The 17,333-nt window shown below is 35.3% G+C and overlaps 1 long non-coding RNA gene across 2 annotated transcripts in view; it reads left to right on the forward strand.

The window, feature by feature from the left end:
• The window catches only part of LOC143248528 (uncharacterized), a 97,306-nt gene that overhangs the window by 56,708 nt on the left and 23,265 nt on the right, over positions 1 to 17,333 (forward strand). For both annotated transcript variants that reach the window (XR_013027037.1, XR_013027036.1), the window contains exon 2: positions 9,020 to 9,095. This is a non-coding gene — a long non-coding RNA (uncharacterized LOC143248528). The remainder of the gene's footprint in view (positions 1 to 9,019; positions 9,096 to 17,333) is intronic.

Below are 17,333 nucleotides of genomic sequence, written 5' to 3' on the forward strand. Positions count from 1 at the left end.
TTCTGTAACATTAAACAGTACCATAGAAGAAAAACACTTGATTCTCTATAAAATTAATTAAATCATAACGTGTAAAAAAATACTGTGAGTTTACAAGAAGCTTCAAGTAAACCTATTAATAAACTTGAATTAGCAGATAATTAGTTTGGAGACAGTTAAACAATATACACATGGCCCAAGAAGAACAGTATGTGCTTCACCTATATAGATCTAGTTCCGTAACTGAACGTCCTATAAAATTGCCTGGCATTTCATAGGACAGGTGGGTTAAGGCGTGCGACTCGTAATCTGAGGGTCGCGGGTTTGCATCCCCGTCGCACCAAACATGCTCGCCTTTTCAGCCGTGGGGGTGTTATAATGTTACAGTCAATACCACTATTCGTCAGTAAAAGAGTAGTTCAAGAGTTGGTAGTGGATGGTGATGACTAGCTGCCTTCCCTCTAGTTTTACAGTGCTAAATTAGGAATGGCTAGCGCAGATAGCCCTCATGTAACTTTCTGTAAAATTCAAAACAAACAAGCCGTTTATTAACGAAAGCTACAACCTTGTTGTAATAATTTCTATTATTGTACGAGTTCTTTTAAACTAGTTCTGTTATGTAGTGTTACTTATAAACTGGTTCTGTCATTAGTGTTATTTATAAACTGGTTCTGTCATGTAGTGTTATCTATAAACTGGTTCTGTCATTAGTGTTATTTATAAACTACTGTCTGTTTAATGTGATCGTGTCATGCTGTCTATGTTAATAAACTATTGTCTGTTTAACGTGGTCGTGCCATGCTGGCTATCTTAATAAACTATTGTCTGTTTAATGTAGTCGTGTCATGCTGGTTACCTTAATAAACTACCGCCTGTTTATACTGGTCGTGTCATGTTGGCTATCTTAATAAACTGGTTTTGTCATGTAGTTTTACATACAAACTACTGTCTGTTAAATGCAGTCATGTCATGCTGATTATCTTAATAAACTATTGTCTGTTTAATGTGGTCGTATCATTTTGGCTCTCTTAATAAACTATTGTCTGTTTAACGTGGTCGTATCATGTCGGCTATCTTAATAAACTATTGTCTGTTTAACGTGGTCGTGCCATGCTGTCTATGCTAATAAATTGTCATCTGTTAAACTTCAATATCATTACAATGTTGTAAGATTTTCTTTGTTTTTTGTTAATAATAAAGTTACACAGGGGTTTATTTGTGTTGTGCCCACTACGGATGTCGAAACCCGGTCTTTAGTGTTATAAGCCTTTTTACTTATCGCTGAGCCACTGGAGGGGGCTGTAAACATTTCCTCATCATGTTTTTTATAATGTATGTTCTCAATGTTTTTCTTGTTTTATGTATATTTTTTGTGTTTCTAATGCTTTATATATATACACAACAAAGACAGCAAGACGAGTGAGAAATCAGTCTAAGACTAAAGTTAAATCTTACTTATTGAAAATAATACGCCATCTACATAATTACATGCTGGTATCAAGAGTAGAACTGTATCTGTAGCTCAGCTGAATACAAAGTTACTTTTACATTCCACGAACAAATCTTCTAGATTAGCGCTAAGAAATCGACCCATCTCTTTGTAAACAGAGCATGCGCAAGAGAAGTAAATATAACGGATAGAGATCAGAGGGAGACTGTGTTTGCTTTTTTCCATTGGAGTCCAATTAGAACACAATATATTATTCAAATCCGTCAGTGTTAAAGTTGGAAGGGAAGCTTTTTTATTTTAATAAAACCTTGTACAAAAAACTTTACTTTGTTGTAATAAGACCGAGACATACTTCCTTTATCTGGATCCAATTAGAAATTTTTTTTATTTTTTTTTATTCAAACCGGTCTGTGCTATGACAATAAGATAAAATAAAAGGGTTTATATACTTATATTAACATATTGTACAAAGACTTTAACTTACTTTCAATAAAAAAAAAATTACAACAAAAAACTTTGGTTTCTACCTATAAGAACATCTATCTAATAAAATATTTGATTCATATGTTTTTGGTCCCCTAGAATGGGGAAAGCATAATACTGGCGTGTTTTGACTTTGTAACATTAACTATATGCTGGGTGTAACCTAGTTGTTAATGTGAACCAAGAGCCCGAGGTACGAGACGTGATACTGCTTAAAATGCTTCACGCTTTCGGCTTTAAGCTCTTCATAAAAACTGACAGTCAATAATGACAGTTAATAATGACAGTCAATAATGACAGTTAATAATGACAGTCAATAATGACAGTTAATGAAAGGTTTGATTGTTTGAAGTATTACCAGTGATTTTCGCTTTATTATGAGACGTTTTTAACGCTTATAGCTTATTTCTTAATCTTTGCTAACCCTAAGATAAAAAACTACTCAAATCATGTTCCAATAAATTAATAAAATAAGGTACGAACCATAGATGTCTCTGATCTAGTCATTTATATCATGTGCAAATGAGATGACAATTCCAATCGTTTACTGTACGGCAGAGCTCGCAAAAAAAGCAGGCTTGCCTGTTGTTTTTGTTTCTGACAGTTACTCCGCCATGTTGAGATTACATTGCGAGAGGCATGTTACTTTCGTCTGGGAATGTTGGTCTCTTTAGTTACATACTATAACTGTTCTTAATGTGTGTTTTTCTTATAGCGAAGCCAAATCGGATTATGTGCTGTGTCCACCGACGGGACTCAAACCCTGATTTTAGCGTTGTAAATCTGAAGACTTACTTATCGCTATCCCTGTTCTTAGCAAATCGTATTGCGGACACTTTATTTTTGGGTGTAATACAGGTGTAATACAGTGCAATTTTGTTAAATTCCATTCAAAGTACAGTTAGTAAACATATCACATTTACATGCATAGATAGTGTAACAACAGCTGTCACGTAACAAATTCACTACATATAGCTTTACTAATGTAGATTTTAATGTATAAAGTCAACAACGATTCATATATAAACACACAAACACAGAGGAATGAAACTCCCGGCTTTTAGCGTCGTAAATTCATAGGCTTATTGCTGTCTCATCGGGAAACAAGCAAAACAAAACAAAAGAGTATAATATATTTAATACTAATAAACAGAGTAATACGTTATATTAAAACACATATCTGTAATTTGTGTGTAGGATTAGCGAGAGAAAGAAATCATATTAGTGAGCTCTTTCCCACCAGTCTAGTGTGATCCAAGGTAGAAACAAACCCTAATAATAGAATGAAAGTGTGAAAAAGGTCTTCTGACGAATTAGAGCAAAATATAAAATGGAAATCAAATTTTGTTTTGAATTTCACACAAAGCTATCCGAAGGCTACCTGCGCTAGCCGTCCCTAATTTAGCAGTGTGAGACTAGAGGGAAGGCAGCTACTCATCACCACTCACCGCCAACTCTTGGGCTACTCTTTTATCAACGAATAGTGGGATAGAACTTCAAATTATAACGCCCTCACGGCTGAAAGGGCGAGAATGTTTGATGTGACGGGGATTCGAATCCACGATTCTCAGATTACGAGTCGAACGCCTTAACTTACCTGACCATGGCGGTCCAAATGGAAATCAAAGTTAAAGTTATTAGAAAATTCACGTTATATCTGCCCAAAGTTAAGTTGAAGTTAATCCTTAAGTTATAAAGTGGGAGATCCTGGTTTTAAGCACTAATACAATATTGTAATATAATAATACAATAACCCGAGATGATTGAGAAATATTTATTGCATGTTTAATATTCATCCACTGCAATTCAAGTACAAAGTCGTAGCAGTTCTGGACCATTACCAGGTTCCCTCACAGTGAAGTGAGCTTTCTACACTGGGATATCATGATTATCTTTCTGCAAGAAAATGTGGTTAACTGTCCATTAATGAAACAGATTCACGGAAAGTGTTAGATATGTTTATATGCTAGATATCTTTCCGTGTCCGAAGTGAACCGAAATAAACATAAAAAATGTCAAAAGTTTGCACATAAAATAAATGGTAGCTGACACATGGTGATATCCTGTACCGTAATTTCATTTCAAAGTAACTAATATATTTGTTTTTAAATGTTAAACGCACGTCGAAAGTGTAATAACTTGAATAAAATCCTCTGAACTGATTTTGCATGTGGTATTAATTAATATTAAAAATACACATGGGGTGGCCAAGAGATTACACAGATTACAACTGCGCTACTGTATATTGAGTTTTGTCTAATCTTGTATGTTATTGTGTCCACTTTCACTTTTTACTTTGTACACCTTTTAAAATCTAAGAATTATTTTTTTTGCATTGCTTGCATAACATCTAATCAAAAAACAAAATCAACGTTTTCCTAAATGGTACACGAAAGGATATTAAAGAGTACATATGTGTATAGATAAAGAATGTTTATGTACCGTGTTGTAATGAAATTCGTTCAAACCATTAAGATAATGATGAACGAGAGCTAAAACTAGTCATGTCCTGGTGGTTAAAGCTCTCGGCTCGTAATTTGTGGGTCGCCCCTTTGTATTCCGCAACTTAATATACTCGTCCTTAAGGGTCATTATAATAGTTACAATCAATCCCACTATTCATCAGTGAAGAAAAACCCAAGAGATGGTGTTAACTAGCTGCTCTCCCTCTAGTCTGTTCCCCGCTGGAACAGCGGTAATTCTTCGGATTTACAACGCTAAAATCAGGGGCTCGATTCCCCTCGGTGGACACAGCAAACAGCTCGATGTGGCTTTGCTATAAGAAAAAAAAACACACCTGCTAGTCTATCACTTCAAACTTAGGAAGTCCTAACGCAGATAGTTCTTGAATAATTTCGTACCAAAATGTAACAAGTAAACCTAAAGACTTACGCATCTGGGAATATCTGTGTGATTATGACTGGTTACTTTACAGCGCGTGCAGACGAAGTTCTGTTTACTTTCAGTGTTGGACATTTAAAGATGGTCGAAAATAGTCAATTATTGATGATCGACCAATAGTTATAATGGCTGGGAAGGAGTGGCGACTCCAGGAATCTGAGACTTAATAAGCAAAAGAGTGTCATACATATGTGCTTTTGAGACAGAAGCTTTATTTTACAATAAAAAGTGAAAGGAAGACAGGAACTCTGAAGAAGCGCGGATTCTTCACGTTTCTGTTAACCTTTGTTTTTAGTAAATCAGAATGACAGAGATGACCAATGTTCACTGTAGATACACCTTATTCAAGAGATACGAACTGCTAAAATCAAAACGTTATCTGGTTCTACACTGTCAGATTGCAGAAGCTATGTTTTGTAATGCGATGAAACTGAGAAATCAAACTATTACTTACTATTTAAAAGTAGCAACATCCTGTAGCAAGTGATTGGTCTGTTGTGATGCCCGTATCAAAGTGTAGTTGTTTAACCAAGGCACTTTCCACAACCAGAATGGATGGATCAGAAAAATGTCCAATGATAGTTTGGTTTTGCAGATATATTTTTAAGGATTGCGTACTTAATATGGAATGCTTGGGATCTGCGGATGGGGAGATATTAAGTCAATGATGCCTAATGGGAAACATTTCATTGTGTAGAATTGCCTAGTAACGGAAGATGTACTCTGGGAGATGTAGTTTTTATTTAAAAGTTTGTTAAACTTGTTAGTGGAACGTTTAGAGTGGTACACATATCACAAGCAACATTTTTGTTTTGAAATCCATGAAAAACATTTTTATAATTATATTTTTAATGAATTTCTTTAACATTAGGATATAAAGAAAGACAGTTTAGAGTAACTATTCATGTATAACTTCTTTTCTCCTTTTTTTTTTGAAAAATGTAATTTGGGTTTACTGACCGATCTATTATAACACCCAAAACTGGACGTGAGCCTGTTGGATAACTCGACAAGTCTCTTACGTACCCAGTAGCACAGTTGGTGAAATCATACAACAGTCTAACACGGTTACCATTTATTATCAATTTCCACTTCTTTAGAAGAACTGACAAAGTAAAATATAGAGTCATGTTCAAATTACTTATTACCAAAATTTTACATAAAATATACTGCAAGATATAGAACATTTTAATGTGACAACGCTTCCATTGTTGATACAAAGCTACACTTTGAGCTCTCCGCGTTTTACTGACCGTGTTAGGTCGAACCCTGGATTTTAGCGTTGTAAGTCCGTGAACTTACCGTTGATACACTTGGGGTCAACGCCCACACACGGGTTGGCTTTCTGTGTTACACGATGTTCATAAAAATGGGTAAGTTAATAATGTAAAGTTATTCTTATGGTAAGGTTTATATTTACATAAAGAACAAAGGGCGGTGTTATACATAAAGAATCTATATAACAAGGGACGGTGTTATAGTCAGATATCAAGATGTTGATTTTCTTTATCCATCTTATCGTGCTTTCTGTTTTATTTATAAATATAATAAATATAAAAACTTATAAGTGCCTCAGACGACTTGTTGTGTGGCCTGGATGGCCTAAGAGAGTTGATCATTCGTGGTCTTCAAATCTTGGATTGCCTAGAAAGTGACTTCGTTCATTCAGACATGACCAATGGAAACCGAAGAAAGGAAAAGGTATTTGTCAAGATCACTTCATTCTTGACGTCTACATATTAGAATCTACTCATGTTAGATCTATGTCTAATAAAGAATTCAATAATTTTGTTTTTTAATTGGAAATTTGACTAAAATTATTCCTATTTTATAATATTTTTTTTATGTTGAATCAAGTTTTAAAATGTTATTTTCAAAGTACGTTCCCCCAACTACGTCCCTATTATTTAAGCTTAGTCTGAAAAATTATTTTCAGTTTGATTTTTGATTTTCGCGCAAAGCTACACGAGGGCTATCTGCACTAGCCGTCCATAAATTAGCAGTGTAAGACTAGACTGAAGGCAGCTAGTCATCAATGCCGACCACCAACTCTTGAGCTACTCTTTTACCAATAAATAATGGGATTAACCGTAACGTTATAACGCCCCCCCACGGCTGAAAGGACGAGCATGTTTGGTGTGACGGGGATTTGAACCCGCAACGTTCAGATTGCGAGTCGAGCGCCCTATCCACATGACCATATCTGGCCTAACTACCTAGTAGTTAGACACACTCAAGGAAACTATCATAGCCCTAGGCATTTAAAATTTCAGTGACATTGTCAAATATATATATTGAAATGTTAACAAAATTAATCATTGTTATTACTTTGATTTAACAGCTATAACTGTACCGTTTTATTCAGAAATTCAGAACAAGGTTCCTACCAACATATTGAAACTATGTTTTCATGTAACAAAACAATAGTCTGACACTGTGTTAGCATTCATATAATTTTATTTGTTTTGAATTTCGCGTAAAGCTACTCGAGGGCTATCTGCGCTAGACTAGAGGGAAGGCAGCTAGTCATCACCACTCACTGCCTACTCTGGGGCTACTCTTTTACCAACGAATAGTTGGATTGACCGTCACATTATAACGTCCCCAGGCTAAAAGGGCGAATATTTCTCACTAATTTAAGTGGAATTAGTAGAACAGGTATCAAGAAAAATAAGTGAATTTCATGTTCCATACGCTCACTGACTGCCGAATCGTTGAATTAAGAAGCGTGCTGTGACGTATCGTTACTGTCGCCACCCTGCTCTAACAGTTTTGCATACGATCTTGCATTGTTATGCTAAACTATAAGTTTTATCGTTGGTTGCACATGATGATGACAGACAGATATTGTCGACCTCTGTACACTATTATTTCGCGTGAAAGTTAGAATATATTATTCAGTAAAATATAAATCTAATTTAAAATGTTAATATAAAAACGGAATTTTAAAACATAAATACAATTTATTAACATTGGACGTTAGTTTAAACAACTGAATTTATTTTATGTAAGAAGATCTGCCTTATATTTTGAATTTTGCGTAACTACACGAGGGCTATCCGTACTAGCCGTTCCCAATTTAGCAGTGTAAGAGTAGAGGGAAAGCACCTAGTCATCATCACTCACCGCCATCCGTTGGACTACTCTCTTATCAGCGAATAGTTGAATTGATTGTTACATTATAACGCCTCCACGGTTGAAATGGCGAGCATGTTTGGTACGAAGGGGATTTGAACCCGAGACCCTCTTATTGCGAGTCAAGTGCCTCAACCACCTGGCCATGCCGGACCTTCATATTAGAACGTAATTGTTGAACAGTTTAAAACATAATATTCCCAGTTCTTTACTATATGAATCTGAAAATTTGTGAGATCACGTCCTGTCGCTGTAAAACAAAATCGCGATTCGCATTTTTACGTCGGAGGTTAAAATAGTAACTATCAAATCCAGCTATCTGATTAGATAAGAGTAACTCAAAAGTTGGCGGTAGGTGCTGGTACTAGTGACTAGTTGCCTTCCTCTAGTCTATCAGCTCAGAATAAAAAGTAGCTACCTTTGTGTAGCCTTAGTTAGTTAGTTAGTTATCACCATTATATTCCATCAAGGAACATAGGGCCGCAATCGCTTGCGGATTCTTCAACAAGTATTTAAGTGAGTAGGTTGTTAACCCACTGCACCGAGCCGTCCTTAATTTAGTAGTGTAAGACTAGAGGGAAGGCAGCTCGTCATCATCACCCACCGCCGACTCTTGGGCTACTCTTTTACCAACGAATAGTGGGACTGACTGTCACATTATAACGCCCCCACGGCTGGGAGGGAGAGCATGTTGTGGCGCGACGCGGGCACGAACCCGCGACCCTCGGATTACGAGTCGCACGCCTTACGCGCTTGGCCATGCCAGGCCTTTGTGTAGCCTTACGTTAAACTAATTCAATTATTAAAGAAAATATATTAATTTAGAAATTTGTGCTTATTCACCAAAGGTCCCTTTGTTTTCTTGCGTTTCAAAGTTAGTTCATGTTCTAAGTACATTGTACGAAATTAGTTAATTAGGCCTACAGTATCAATTAAGTGCATAAATGGCTAAGTCATTAAAACTTTAATCAAATCGCTGGATGACGCTGTGTAATTTAAATTTTTATAGCTGTCGTTCCTTTTAACGCATCTCTTTTTCTTAGTGATAATTCAGTGTTGTATTCAACATAGGTCGGATTGAAGGCTGATGGAAAGGAACATCGTTTCCGTTAGAGTGAATTTCGTCTTTGTGTGGAACATTTCGAAGGTAAACGAATGACTTATCTTCAAAGGATGAACAGTCTTACTAATTAATTCCCCCTATACAAATATTATATTAATCAACAATTGGTAAAAGTTTGTTTTTTAGTTTGTTCTTAATATTTTTGTATGCAAAACTATTACTAAAATTTTATTTTGATCTAATTTATTAGGTACTTAAGTTTACAGTATGTTTACATGAACAATGTACATTTCTTTCGTTATATTTATAGTTCCCTTTGGTTCGTAGTTACAATTCTAGAAACAGTGTTAATGTTTTATTTTATCGTGCTATTCACAACAAAAATAACTTCATTCTTTTTTCTTCTTCACCCGCTGGTACAGCGGTAAGTCCACGGATGTACAATGCTGAAATCAGGGAATCCATTCCCCTCGGTGGACTCATCAGATAACCCGGGGTGGCATTGCTATAAGAAAACACACACTCTTTTTTTTTACGAAAATATCATGTTGGAATTGTGATTATATCTTGTATCCCCTTTGATCCAACATGTTAATGATCTTCATATATGCTCCCTGGTGTTTGTTTAACAAAACGATAATCGCGCCTTTTCAAATAATTGAGTCCCTCGATAGAGCAACCGTAAATGTACGGACTTACTCAGGGGTTCGATTGCCCGTGGAGGACGCAGTAGGCAGTCCAGTGCTTTGCTCACTTTGCTTTAAAACAATTTAGGTGTTTTTTGTCCACTTGAGATAAAAAAAAGAAATTTCGTTTTAATTTTGACGTTTTAGAGATTACGAAGTATGGATATATTTATATCACATATGCTGAAATGTCCATTAAAGACAAATTAACAAAGTAAAGAAAAACTACAAAATAAATCTGTAACGAAGAACCACCTAATTTACTTAACTTTCATGACAGGTTATAAATGAGTTATATTTAACTGTGAGATGGCTGGTACTTTTATTCACCAAACTTTGAAACATTATACCAGTCGCTGTCGTGCGAAAATAACTCTTCATTTAAAAACAACTACATATTTCTTAAGATTTACCAAATTTAAAAATGTCGTATTGATCACTGCACGTTTTAACAAAAATGTGTATATCTCTGTACACAAAGGCTGATTCATCCCGTTCTTACTGTGTTAAAAATGTGCAGTGAGTGTAAAAATATACTCATGCGTATATGATAGAAATAAACATAACCTGTTCTAACGTAGAATTCTATATTTAGTGATACTTCGAGTTCCACTTATCTCAGGCTTCTCTTTATGTGTCTGAAATTACATTTTGAATAAATTCTGTTTAATTCGTAAAAGAAGGGGGCGATTTTTTTTTCTAAATTTTACCCGAATTTAGCACACAATAAAACTCTTCATCACATTATTCCACACCAAACTTTCTGATTTCAATGACAAAGGAAGCAGGTTTTCAGTAAAGTGTGTTGACTTTAGCACATGGTCTACTCAAGGGACTTACTGCGTGAGTCTGCTTTTTGCTTCTCATATTTTAATAACGCTTATCACTCATAACGTCTTAGGTATAGCGGATTATAGATTGGTAGTTTTCTTGGTTATCAAGTGAGTGCGCAAAGAGCGGAAATTGTAATAGAGCAAACAAAGTTAAGCTCTTAAAATGTTAATTTGTATTGTATTTGCTTAAGCGTTTTGATTTCTGTTAGAAGTTTTCTATAAAAAATCTTTGAATCGTTGGTTTGTGTGAATACGTCTAATGTGGTCTCCAGAAAATTGTTTTGTCTTTGTTATCAAAGTTAATTAGCATAAAAATACCAAGAGTTTAGCAATTTTAAAATATATTTAAAAGAATGAACCGAGCCATACACGAAGGAGGAAGTTAGTTATGTGATTGCTTAACGTGGCCCTTGTCTATGACCATAGAGCTTTCATTTTTTTAACATTACATTTATTTTCCACTTTAAAATCTTTACTTTGTGGCTCAAGGCTATATTTCTTGAACCGTATGGTTATTTTCTCAAACATTCACGTAACCCACTATTCACCTGCTCCCATCCATATCCTTACCTCATATTGTACTAGGTTACGTCTTCGTACCATCTTTAGTTTCTCGCTGAATATTTTCTATGAAGTAGAATTTCTTCTTGTAGATTAGTGAACATTAATGCCACGTGATAATGTTTTTATTGTGATTTTCTATTTTTGTTGTTTTTTTGTATAGTTTCTTAGAAAACTGGTGTTATGGTTCAATGTACTCAAGAACGAATGAAAGTAACTGTTCTGTAAGGCTAACACCCTTGAAGTTACTGGTTCAGTAGGAATCAAACCCCTGATAATCAATCACCCGAAGTTTTGTTTCGACATTGTTGCTCCAAGTAAAAGAAAATATTAGGAAAACACATTTTATTAAAACACACTAAAGCTTCTCTTTAGAACCCAGAGGGGATACTTACTTGAAATATACTTGATGTAAAAATATATAATAATCGTAAATAATCTATGTTGAAATAAATACACACTAATGTGTTATAAACGCTTAAACTAGTTCAGAGCCATAATGGTTTCTGATCAGGAAGTTTAACAACAAAAATACATTATGATTAACCATAAAATCACAATAAAAGCCACGTTGCCATGAAGTGTAATTTACTTACTATTCTACAGTAATTTATGTATTTAATCCTGAGAGATATGAAAATATCCTAACGAATATATTATCTTATTTGGATCAAATAAAACGCTTCTAAATGTCATTTTTAAACTGTACACCAAAACCACTTTTTAGCCTTAAAGCTACCTAATGTCATGATATTTTGCACAACTGTTTCAAAATATGGAATGACCAATTTCCTCTTCAACAACTATAGACAACTCAGACTCTTGTTTAGCAGAGAAAGTAAGATAACATTTATGGTAATAGTTTATTTCCATCAGTTTCCTTCTTACTGTTACACCCACATATAAAATAATAGTTACCCATCAGTTTCCTTCTTACTGTTACACCCACATATAAAATAATAGTTACCCATCAGTTTCCTTCTTACTGTTACACCCACATATAAAATAATAGTTACCCAGAGTTTTCCTTCTTACTGTTACATGCACATATAAAATAATAGTTACCCAGGGTTTGCCTTGTACTGTTACACGCACATATAAAATAATAGTTACCCAGGGTTTTCCTTGTTCTGGTACACGCACATATAAAATAATAGTTACCCAGGGTTTTCCATGTAAATTCCCTGCATAAACATCACAGCAACTTATATTGTAAGTCCCCTATACAAACACCACTGTTAGCTGTGTTGTAAATCTCCTATATAAACACCACTATTACCTGTGTTGTAAATCCCCTATATGAACACCACTATTAGTTGTGTTGTAAATCCCCTATATGAACACCACTATTAGTTGTGTTGTAAATCCCCTATATGAACACCACTATTAGTTGTGTTGTAAATCCCCTGTATAAACACCACTATTAGTTGTGTTGTAAATCTCCTATTTAAACACCACTATTAGCTGTGTTGTAAATCCCCTATACAAACACCACTATCAGCTGTGATGTAAATCCCCTATATGAACACCACTATTAGCTGTGTTGTAAATCCCCTATATGAACACCACTATTACCTGTGTGGTAAATCCCCTTTATGAACACCACTATTAGTTGTGTTGTAAGTCCCCTATATAAACACCACTATTAGCTGTGTTGTAAATTCCGTATACAAACACCACTATTAGCTGTGTTGTAAATTCCCTATACAAACACTACTATTAGTTGTGTTGTAAGTCCCCTATATGAACACCACTACTAGCTGTGTTGTAAATCCCCTATATGAACACCACTATTAGTTGTGTTGTAAATCCCCTATATGAACACCACTATTAGCTGTGTTGTAAATCCCCTATATGAACACCACTATTACCTGTGTTGTAAATCCCCTATATGAACACCATTATTAGCTGTGTTGTAAATCCCCTATTCAAACACTACTATTAGTTGTGTTGTAAGTCCCCTATATGAACACCACTATTAGCTGTGTTGTAAATCCCCTATATAAACACCACTATTAGTTGTGTTGTAAGTCCCCTATATGAACACCACTATTAGCTGTGTTGTAAATCCCTATATGAACACCACTATTAGTTGTGTTGTAAATCCCTATATGAACACCACTATTAGTTGTGTTGTAAATCCCCTATATGAACACCACTATTCGCTGTGTTGTAAATCCCCTATATAAACACCACTATTAGTTGTGTTGTAAGTCCCCTATATGAACACCACTATTAGCTGTGTTGTAAATCCCTATATGAACACCACTATTAGTTGTGTTGTAAATCCCCTATATAAACACCACTATTAGTTGTGTTGTAAATCCCCTATATGAACACCACTATTCGCTGTGTTGTAAATCCCCTATATGAACACCACTATTACCTGTGTTGTAAGTCCCCTATATAAACACCACTATTAGCTGTGTTGTAAATCCCCTATATGAACACCACTATTAGTTGTGTTGTAAATTCCTATACAAACACTACTATTAGTTGTGTTGTAAGTCCCCTATATGAACACCACTATTAGCTGTGTTGTAAATCCCCTATATAAACACCACTATTAGTTGTGTTGTAAGTCCCCTATATGAACACCACTATTAGCTGTGTTGTAAATCCCCTATATGAACACCACTATTAGTTGTGTTGTAAATCCCCTATATGAACACCACTATTAGCTGTGTTGTAAATCCCCTATATGAACACCACTATTAGTTGTGTTGTAAGTCCCCTATATGAACACCACTATTAGCTGTGTTGTAAATCCCCTATATGAACACCACTATTAGTTGTGTTGTAAATCCCCTATATGAACACCACTATTAGCTGTGTTGTAAATTCCCTATACAAACACTACTATTAGTTGTGTTGTAAGTCCCCTATATGAACACCACTATTAGCTGTGTTGTAAATCCCCTATATAAACACCACTATTAGTTGTGTTGTAAGTCCCCTATATGAACACCACTATTAGCTGTGTTGTAAATTCCCTATACAAACACTACTATTAGTTGTGTTGTAAATCCCCTATATGAACACCACTATTAGCTGTGTTGTAAATCCCCTATATAAACACCACTATTAGTTGTGTTGTAAGTCCCCTATACAAACACTACTATTAGTTGTGTTGTAAGTCCCCTATATGAACACCACTACTAGCTGTGTTGTAAATCCCCTATATGAACACCACTATTAGTTGTGTTGTAAATCCCCTATATGAACACCACTATTAGCTGTGTTGTAAATCCCCTATATGAACACCACTATTACCTGTGTTGTAAATCCCCTATATAAACACCACTATTAGCTGTGTTGTAAATCCCCTATTCAAACACTACTATTAGTTGTGTTGTAAGTCCCCTATATGAACACCACTATTAGCTGTGTTGTAAATCCCCTATATAAACACCACTATTAGTTGTGTTGTAAGTCCCCTATATGAACACCACTATTAGCTGTGTTGTAAATCCCTATATGAACACCACTATTAGTTGTGTTGTAAATCCCCTATATGAACACCACTATTAGTTGTGTTGTAAATCCCCTATATGAACACCACTATTCGCTGTGTTGTAAATCCCCTATATAAACACCACTATTAGTTGTGTTGTAAGTCCCCTATATGAACACCACTATTAGCTGTGTTGTAAATCCCCTATATGAACACCACTATTAGTTGTGTTGTAAATCCCCTATATGAACACCACTATTAGTTGTGTTGTAAATCCCCTATATGAACACCACTATTCGCTGTGTTGTAAATCCCCTATATGAACACCACTATTACCTGTGTTGTAAGTCCCCTATATAAACACCACTATTAGCTGTGTTGTAAATCCCCTATATGAACACCACTATTAGTTGTGTTGTAAATTCCCTATACAAACACTACTATTAGTTGTGTTGTAAGTCCCCTATATGAACACCACTATTAGCTGTGTTGTAAATCCCCTATATAAACACCACTATTAGTTGTGTTGTAAGTCCCCTATATGAACACCACTATTAGCTGTGTTGTAAATCCCCTATATGAACACCACTATTAGTTGTGTTGTAAATCCTATATGAACACCACTATTAGTTGTGTTGTAAATCCCCTATATGAACACCACTATTCGCTGTGTTGTAAATCCCCTATATGAACACCACTATTACCTGTGTTGTAAGTCCCCTATATAAACACCACTATTAGCTGTGTTGTAAATCCCCTATATGAACACCACTATTAGTTGTGTTGTAAATTCCCTATACAAACACTACTATTAGTTGTGTTGTAAGTCCCCTATATGAACACCACTATTAGCTGTGTTGTAAATCCCCTATATAAACACCACTATTAGTTGTGTTGTAAGTCCCCTATATGAACACCACTATTAGCTGTGTTGTAAATCCCCTATATGAACACCACTATTAGCTGTGTTGTAAATCCCCTATATAAACACCACTATTAGTTGTGTTGTAAGTCCCCTATATGAACACCACTATTAGCTGTGTTGTAAATCCCCTATATGAACACCACTATTAGTTGTGTTGTAAATCCCCTATATGAACACCACTATAAGCTGTGTTGTAAATCCCCTATATGAACACTACTATTAGTTGTGTTGTAAATCCCCTATATGAACACCACTATTAGCTGTGTTGTAAATCCCCTATATAAACACCACTATTAGCTGTGTTGTAAATCCCCTATATAAACACCACTATTAGTTGTGTTGTAAGTCCCCTATATAAACACCACTATTAGCTGTGTTGTAAATTCCCTATACAAACACCACTATTAGCTGTGTTGTAAATTCCCTATACAAACACTACTATTAGTTGTGTTGTAAGTCCCCTATATGAACACCTCTATTAGCTGTGTTGTAAATCCCCTATATGAACACCACTATTAGTTGGGTTGTAAATCCCCTATATGAACACCACTATTAGCTGTGTTGTAAGTCCCCTATATAAACACCACTATTAGTTGTGTTGTAAGTCCCCTATATGAACACCACTATTAGCTGTGTTGTAAATCCCCTATATGAACACCACTATTAGTTGTGTTGTAAATCCCCTATATGAACACCACTATTAGTTGTGTTGTAAGTCCCCTATATAAACACCACTATTAGCTGTGTTGTAAATTCCCTATACAAACACCACTATTAGCTGTGTTGTAAATTCCCTATACAAACACTTCTATTAGTTGTGTTGTAAGTCCCCTATATGAACACCTCTATTAGCTGTGTTGTAAATCCCCTATATGAACACCACTATTAGTTGGGTTGTAAATCCCCTATATGAACACCACTATTAGCTGTGTTGTAAATCCCCTATATAAACACCACTATTAGTTGTGTTGTAAGTCCCCTATATGAACACCACTATTAGCTGTGTTGTAAATCCCCTATATGAACACCACTATTAGTTGTGTTGTAAATCCCCTATATGAACACCACTATTAGTTGTGTTGTAAATCCCCTATATGAACACCACTATTAGCTGTGTTGTAAATCCCCTATATAAACACCACTATTAGTTGTATTGTAAATCCCCTATATGAACACCACTATTAGCTGTGTTGTAAATCCCTTATATGAACACCACTATTACCTGTGTTGTAAATCCCGTATATGAACACCACTATTAGCTGTGTTGTAAATCCCCTATATAAACACCACTATTAGTTGTGTTGTAAGTCCCCTATATAAACACCACTATTAGCTGTGTTGTAAATTCCCTATACAAACACTACTATTAGTTGTGTTGTAAATCCCCCATATGAACACCACTATTAGTTGTGTTGTAAATCCCCTGTATAAACACCACTATTAGTTGTGTTGTAAATCTCCTATTTAAACACCACTATTAGCTGTGTTGTAAATCCCCTATACAAACACCACTATCAGCTGTGATGTAAATCCCCTATATGAACACCACTATTAGCTGTGTTGTAAATCCCCTATATGAACACCACTATTACCTGTGTGGTAAATCCCCTATATGAACACCACTATTAGTTGTGTTGTAAGTCCCCTATATAAACACCACTATTAGCTGTGTTGTAAATTCCGTATACAAACACCACTATTAGCTGTGTTGTAAATTCCCTATACAAACACTACTATTAGTTGTGTTGTAAGTCCCCTATATGAACACCACTACTAGCTGTGTTGTAAATCCCCTATATGAACACCACTATTAGTTGTGTTGTAAATCCCCTATATGAACACCACTATTAGCTGTGTTGTAAA

The sequence above is a fragment of the Tachypleus tridentatus genome, chromosome 4 (genome assembly GCF_004210375.1).
Source record: "Tachypleus tridentatus isolate NWPU-2018 chromosome 4, ASM421037v1, whole genome shotgun sequence".
Classification (NCBI taxonomy): domain Eukaryota; kingdom Metazoa; phylum Arthropoda; class Merostomata; order Xiphosura; family Limulidae; genus Tachypleus; species Tachypleus tridentatus.